Source organism: Setaria italica, chromosome VI (genome assembly GCF_000263155.2).
Source record: "Setaria italica strain Yugu1 chromosome VI, Setaria_italica_v2.0, whole genome shotgun sequence".
NCBI classification, from domain to species: domain Eukaryota; kingdom Viridiplantae; phylum Streptophyta; class Magnoliopsida; order Poales; family Poaceae; genus Setaria; species Setaria italica.
The window spans coordinates 10572394-10580857 of NC_028455.1; positions in this window are offsets into that span (position 1 = coordinate 10572394).

An 8464-nucleotide genomic window follows, 5' to 3' on the forward strand; every position below is an offset into this window, starting at 1 on the left:
TGGATTTCTTTGCAGATTTTTTCACCTTCATACCAGCAAGAGTGCTGGTGGCCTCGAGCTCAGGCTTGGTCACAACTAGCCCAGCTTCGGAGGTCTGAGTTGCAGAGCTTTTCATAGCCTGGCCCCAGAACTTTGACCAAGCAACTCTTTCTTCTTGAGATCCTTGAGGCTAGAGGTCTTCCACTTCTTTGCAACCTCAACCACAACCTTTAAGGACAAGCTCTCAGACTTCTTCTTCTTCGCTTTGCCTCCCCAGCCAATTTCTTCTGAACCGGTCATGCCAAGCTCGCGCATCCATTCTGAAGATTTGCGAGGCTTCGAGCGAGGCTCAACCTCGATTCCCATCTCCTCGAACACGCAGTTGATCTGGAAGGCCATGCTCAATGAGCTTGCGAGCAGACGACAACTCATTCTCGTGACAGGGGCCAAGAATGTATATGGCGCGCCTCTCAACCTCGTCCATGAAAACTCCGGGGTTAACCCCCTCTAGCAACTTCAACCCAAATACAAGTTAGGGAACCGAGCTAGTGCACCATGTAACAATCTTCCACAAAATCTTTTCTGGCTCCCACCCATTAGAAATAGGCCAAATTTTGGCAGCCAGAAACTCCTCCACCAAATCCCGCCCGGTAATTGACGACGAGGCCAACACAAAAGCATTCTCGCCGTTTTTGAGAGTTTTTGACTTAAAGAATTGAGGAGCGATAATGACATTCATAGGACCCATAGAAGTAAGAATGGGTAGAATGAGCAAACAATATTGGAAGCCTCGGACATATCAATCTTTACATAAAACCAATACTTCAACCAGTCATCGTCCCATCTATTCTTTTGAGCCAAAGAAAGCTCGACCCTAACAATCTTCTTGCTTTCATTCTTCCTCCGGGTCGTGAAGGTACAATAGCCGAACTGCATTTCGAAAACACCATCCTCATCGTCAAATTCCACTCTTTTTCTCTGAATATGAAGCTTGAATAGCCTCACGAACCCTTCAACATCAATAGCACCACCAAAGGTACGCTGAACGCAATAAAACTTGGAGAGTGCAATGAAAGAGTTTGAGGTCAAATGGTGAAGCTTGGCACTGTACCTATCCAAAATTTTAGGCAGAGTCTTGTCACATGAAAAACCTTAGGACGGTGCTGAAAAAATCCCTGAAAACAACAGCCTCTCCGACCTGTGGTGCTGGCACAACCTCATCACCTGGAGCCCTAACAACTCCTTGAAGAAAGTATCCTTTGCTCACATAGAAATCTATGGTATTCTCCAAGGCTAGGGATCTCCCGAATTGCTGGGTAGGAGGGTGCTCGTCCTTTCCCGCCATTACATTTGACGGATCAACCTCGACGTTCGAGAGGTCTTCACCGCTATCAGCAACAGCTCCTTCACCACCTTTGTCTGTAGCACCCTCGTCGGTAACACCATTGTCTGTCTCGTGTCCTTCACCAGCCTTGTTGCGCACCCCTTTTTATATGCACGGTAACGGGCGCGAAATGGCATCTTAAACCTCGAGGCGCATACAAAGAGTCAACCAATGGGAAATCGACACGTAGGACGCAAAAAGGTAACCAGTTGCTCGTTTCTCCTCTGACACTCGAGGGTGACATTTTTTGGGAGAAGCAATCCTTTGTCGTGGGTTTGGCCCGTCCGTATCAACCCTCGCCCACGAGGGGCTACTGTTGGGGATCACCCAATAAGACGGTCACCCTCGAGGTTGTTTTCTTCGGCAAGAGCTAAATAAGGTCGCAAAATCGAGATCCTTGTGCAAAGGCAGTTAACCTCATTGGTCCTAATCTGGCGTGAAAACCATATTAACCTCACATCCTCTTTGTCGCCTTGGTCTCCAAGCTAAGGGTTATTTGCTGGTGGCTAAGATGTTAAATAGCTTACCATCCGGCGCTAGAGGTTAACCTCGAGCGATGAGCTCTTCACTTTGTTTTTCTACTCAGGGTCGTTGGAATGAGCGTGCTAAGGTTGAAGGCACGAGGCTGGGCTACTTTTCTAGCACGAGGCTAAGAAGACTCCAAGCACGATGTTAAGAGGTCTACTGGCACGAGGCTAAACATACAAAGGCGTTTAAAGCATGACTACAAGGAGGCGTGAGAAGCGTGAACCCTCAGAGGCATGATTAGCGTGACTGCTTGGAGGCGTGATAAGCATGACTCGGTGGGAGAGTTCAAGTTGTACAAGTTACCTCCAAAGACCTTTATGTACGGCATATTCTAGGAATGTAGTAGGTGAGAAAGGGTATTCATGGTATGTAGAATGATCCCCGGGTCACTATAAAAGGGGAGCCCTACCCTATTCTACAGGACGGATAATTTTTGGAACGAGACCACGAGTGCTTCTTCTACATTATTGTATTCGAGTCTCCTTGAGATTTGTTTCCCAACAAGTTACTTGGTAAGTAGGCACAACTTCCTGATCAAATAATAGGGTATAGCATAAGCATAAATTGGCTCTGTTTGGAAGGATGCAATCTCTTAACAACACTTAATTTTTACCCTTGCTTCTTGGAAATCTAATTTCCTACAAATTGCCATTGATCAACGGTACAATTGATGGCATATAACACATGAGCAAACTGCCATTAACTGCATATACAAAGAAACGAGGTCAAACAACATCACTAATTTACCGTAGAAGATTGCATCAAGTATAAGCAAATAGTTTGGGGGTATTAGTATAGTAGCATGACACATGCATCAGTAACTGTGGACCACATTCTAACCTCAGAAGCTTTGATCTCCTGTAATTCAAGGTACTTCATGTCCTGTAATTCAAGGTACTTCATCACCTGTAATTCAAGATCCAGTTTTGGGGCCTAAGAGATATAACATTGATGGTACTTCTAGGAAACAAAAATAGATTAAATGTTGAGTAGCCATATCTGGGCCAAGGAAAGCTACAGGCCGACTCACTGCTGGGCCTTTATGAGCTTGATCTCCTTTATAGGCTGTAGAAAGGCTCTCAATGATTAGTACCATTACACAGAAGAGTAGAGCCAGTGTCTGTTTAGGTCCTGTTTGGCATGGCTCACACTCCATAATGTTATGCTCCAACTCCAACTTCTGCTGGAGCTAACTTTGAGTGGAGTTGGAGACATTAACATGAGGTGTTTGGCTAGGAGGGTACCTTCATCAGCTCCAAAAAAGAGAACTTTTATGACCAATTGCCATTGTTACCCCCAACTCACGTCCCCACATATCATCCTCTCCACCCTATCTTCTTCTTCATCAGAATGCCGGTTGCGCTTGGACCCGGTGGTGCTTCACATGGGACATGGCAGTGCTGGCCGGTTGCGAGCAGGAGGGGGCCGTGGCGGCGTAGGTCAGCAGCGCAGTGGCAGCCGGCACGGGCCGCACCTCGCTCCTAGCGGCTGCAGGTGACCTAGCGGCAGTGCTTGACCATCGCGGGGTGGAAGGAGAGGGGCGAGAGCACGGCGAGGTGAGCTCACGCTTGGACCCGGCAGAACTTCACTGGCGAAGTGGAGCGAGCGAGCTTAGGGCAGCGTGCCAACAAGCTTGGGGTGGGCGGCATCGGGCAGCGGGGTGACGATCCTAGGGTGGGTGGCGTTGGGCTAGTGTTGGGGGGAAATATTAACGACCTCCTAATGCCGCTTAAAGCAACAGTCATGAAGGCCCAGGCCGACTTGCGGTAATTACGATTACTGCCGACCCAGTAGAGGCAGAGAACATCCCACTCCATCTCGCCCGACCCAGGGCCCTGGGGTCGGACAATCCCAACCCCTCGATGGCAGGACTCCGCCTCGCCCTACCACGGTCCTAGGGTCGGGAGCGCCCGACCCCTCGAAGACTAAATTCTGCCTCGCCTAACCCGGAGTCCCAGGGTCGGACGCTCCCGAGCCCTAGAAGACTAAACTCCACCTCGCCTGACCCAGGGGACCGGGGTCAGGAGTGCCCGACCCCCACCACAGAACTCCGCCTCGCCCGACCCTGGGCGCGGGGGGTCGGACTCGCTTGGGTCCACAAGACGAATATTCGCCTCGGGCGCGGACTGGAGGATCAGGATGACGATCTTGTGGGTCCCCCTATCGACCTCACCATAAATGCACCGCAGCCCTGTCAAGCAAAAAGGGAGCGGCATCCCCAATGTAACCGGTCCCGAATATTGGTGCGCGGCCGTGCGGCGCGAGCGGAAGTGGCCACAGCTTCTTTTGATTCGCCACAGGGTACTTATGAGATGCGCAGGGGCGCGCATCGCTTGCTCTCGCGCCCCGTGCTCCTGACAGCAGTTTCAGGGATGCGACGTCCGGGTCTTACGGTAATCGACGGGGCAATAGAATCGGACCTCCTCCCCGGTAGGCACGGATGCTGAGGCTGACGCTCATCATCACGCTCGACGGCGACGACGACCAGGGAGATCATCGACAAGATCGGGAAGGAATCGCCCTCCCTCACCGGACGCGCTGACAGGGACCAAAGGCCAGAGCAAGAGCGGCGACCTTGGGACCCTCCCCTTGTATTATTTTTCTACTTAGCTTATCCTTCCTACTTCTTCTCCTGACGCTTGGCTCAATTGTAACCCCGAGCTCCCTCTTGCGCTATAAAAGGAGGATCGGGGGGTCATGAGACAAGGACTCCTTTTCTCTAGCAAACAGTACACACTCGCACTTCCTTAGAGCACAAGCATACTCAAGAGACCTGGGATCAGTTCCCTCTCTCGCCCATCTGTAACCCCTACTACAGAACCCCGCGTGGGTAACATGAGCAGCCTCGATACTGGACGTAGGTCCTCCTTTTGCTTGAACCAGTCTAACCTCGTGTCTCCCATACCACCATCCAAAGCCTTACGCGCATAAAAGAAATTTACTAGTCTAAGTCTCGATCCGCAAATCTTGACAACGACAGTTGGCGCGCTAGGTAGGGGACCTTTGCGCGTACATCACCAGCTTCAGATGGCCAACCACGACGCCGATTCCAACGACGAGAGTCACCACCCCTCGCACGAGTGCTCCATGGCCAACAAGCGCTCCGAGGGATCCAACGACGACGGCGCCGAAGGGAAGCAGCGCGCTCCCCCACCGCGTGCCGTAGCTACGACTGAGGCCCTTGTCAGGGTCCCAGTGCCCCACCAGGAGGACGAGCACCGCTGCAACGAGGGAGGGGCGTGTCATCGAGCCCGCGATGTCCAGCAGCGCATCTGCGGGGACGAGGGTCATCCCCAACTCCTCGCACGCACCAGCCAGAATGTCGCCGCCGCGGCAGCCCTACTCCGACGACTCCCCGATCCGGCAACGCTCGAGGAGCGACGGGCCTACCAGGAGGTACGTGACTTGCTTGAGTGTGCAGCAGTCCAGCAGGCAGAAAGCTCTGCGTCCCGGCGCCGCACACACGGCGCCAGCAGGGTCACACCCTCTGCGCCTATCAAGAGGCGTGGAGGATCTGTCCATCAACCTTCCTCCCATGGGGGAAACCGGGCCTCGCCCATTCGACGGACTCCAACATGTGCGGGCGATGGGGCTTCATCCATCCCCCGCCGCGTCGGCCCCATCCGCGATGCCCGTGACGCCTTGGACGCGCGGAGGTGCTCCCGTGCGGACAGGGAGGATAGAGCCGACCGCGGCTACCGCGTACACCGTGGTGGTCGCCACGACGGTGGAGAAAATCGGAGCCCGAGCCCCAACCCAGCGGGGCCTAGGGCCTTCTCCGCACGCATCCTTAACGTGCCGTTCCTAGCGCGCTTCAGACAGCCCACCAATGTGGCCAAATACTCGGGGGAGACGAACCCCGGGCCTTGGCTCAGCTACTACCGGCTTGCCTGTCAGGCCGGTGGAACGGATGACGACCTGCTCATCATTCGCAACCTCCCACTGTTCTTGGCCGACTCGGCGCGAGCCTGGCTAGAACACGTTCCGTCAGGTCGGATCCGTAACTGGAAAGACCTAAGAGAGATCTTTGTAGGGAACTTCCAGGGCACATACAAGCACCACGGGAACTCCTGGGACCTCTGGAGCTGCCGCCAGGAGTCGGGTGAGACTCTCCGAGGGTACAATCGACGCTTCTCCAGGAAGTGCACCGAGCTCTCCAACATCACCGACGCCGACGTCATCGGCGCCTTCCTAGCAGGAACCTCCTGTAGATCTCTAGTCCACGAGCTGGGGCGTGTAGGCCCACAGACCACCAAGGAGCTCCTCGACATCACCACCGACTTTGCCTCGGGTGAAGAGGCCGTCGGGGCGATATTCGATCGTTCCAAGGGCAAGGCAAAGAGGGAGGAGGATGCCGATGAAGGCGCCTTCACTCACCAGAAGAAGAAAAAGGCCGCGGCAGAACCCCGAAGGCTACGAAGGGGCTCAAGCACGACGACGGATGAGGACGATGAGGATGAAGATAAGGATGATGATGAAGAAAGCTCTTCTACTCTATGAGGAGTGCACGGCAACCGAAGTACGAGTTGACCGCATCTATTGCGATGTCAGAGACCACCGCGCCTCCTACCCCACAAGCTCAGCGTTTTCTGCCGCTTCTACTCCCGGAGGTCATGCGCACAACTTCCTCTGCAAGCGGACCAGGACCTGCTCCAAGTAAAAAAGGGATACGGAGCTGAAAACGCTCTTACGGCCCATTACGGTCTAGGGGTTCGAAGGCTAGCCCTCCAGAGGGTTCGACAGCTGCCCCAGGACATCCCCCGAGAAAGGGGTGAGAAGGGACAGGTCCGCTAGTGGCCACCACCCAGGCGAGCGAAAGCCAAGGGCGTCCCGACCTCACGTTCGAGCCCGGGCTGGCATCTAAGTTCATGGTTTTTCCCCGAAGAAAGGCAAAGAGCCCCCGAATCTGATCGAACGGACTCACAAACTATATGAACTGGCCAGCCGGAATCTGGAGTACGCCACCAGCTTGGCCAGAACCGGACCCCCCCGAACGGGGACCGGGACTCCACTCGAACCGACCCATTCGCAGCTCAACGAGCACCACGGTTCGTCCAACGAGGATAGCGTGGCACGGCTCATCCCCTCCGTCCCAGCGAACGGATGCTTGAGGGGTAACGATCAAAAGCCCATCTAGCCTCCCGATCGGTCTCCTGCAACGCGCGGGGGCTCGGGGGCTAGCGTCGCAACCAATGACCACGTGTGTGGTCGCGATTTGAGGACTCGAGGTGGGAGTGCCCTACGGAGCAATGAGGAGTCCTTCCGTGCCAAGTCATCCACAGGACACCTCTCCTGATCAAACTCCCTGGCCAAGCCAGACCAACAACACTCCCTATCCCTAATCAACCGCAGCTTGCAGGGTGAGCAGAGATCCCCGACGAGCGATGAAAAAAGCCTCTAGAGGAGCATCTTTGCTCCACCACAGGCTCGGGGGCTACTATTGGGGGGAAATATTAACAACCTCCAAATGCCGCTTAAAGCAACAGTCATGAAGGTCCAGGCCCACCTGCGGTAGTTACGATTACCGCCGACCCAGGGCCCTGGGGTCGGACAATCCCGACCACTCGATGGCGGGACTCCGCCTCGCCCGACCGCGGTCCCAGGGTCAGGAGCGCCCGACCCCTTGAAGACTAAATTCCGCCTCGCCCGACCCGGAGTCCCGGGGTCGGACGCTCCCGACCCCTAGAAGACTAAACTCCACCTTGCCCGACCCAGGGGACCGGGGTCAGGAGTGCCCGACCCCCACCACAAAAACTCCGCCTCACCCGACCCTGGGCGCGGGGGTCGGACTCGCTCGGGTCCACAAGATGAATATTCGCCTCAGGCGCGGACTGGAGGATCAGGATGACGATCTCGTAAGTCCCCCTATCGACCTCGCCATAAATGCGCCGTGGCCCTGTCAAGCCAAAAGGGAGCGGCGTCCCCAACGTATCCGGTCCCAAATACCGGTGCGCGGCCATGCGGTGCGAGCTGAAGTGGCCGCGGCTCCTTCTGATTCACCACAGGGTACTCATGAGCTACGCTGAATGACACAGGGAGGCGCATCGCTTGCTCTCGCGCCCCGTGCTCCCGACGGCAGTTTCAGGGATGCGACGTCCGGGTCTTACGGTAATCGGCGGAGCAACAGAATCGGACCTCCTCCCCGGCGGGCATGGATGCCGAGGCTGAGGCTCATCATCACACTCGACAACGAGGGTGACCAGAGAGATCATCGACAAGATTGGGAAGGAATCGCCCTCCCTCGCCGGACGCGCTGACAGGGACCGGAGACCGGAGCAAGAGCGGCGGCCTTGGGACCCTCCCCTTGTATTATTTTTCTACTTAGCTTATCCTTCCTGCTTCTTCTCCTGACGCCTGGCTCAACTGTAACCTTGAGCTCCCTCTTGCGCTATAAAAGGAGGACCAAGGATCATGAGACAGGGACTCCTTTTCTCTAGCAAACAGTACACACTCGCACTCCCTTAGAGCACAAGCATACTCAAGAGACTTGGGATCAGTTCCCTCTCTCGCCCATCTGTAACCCCTACTACAGAACCCCGCGTGGGCAACACGAGCAGCCTCGATACTGGACAT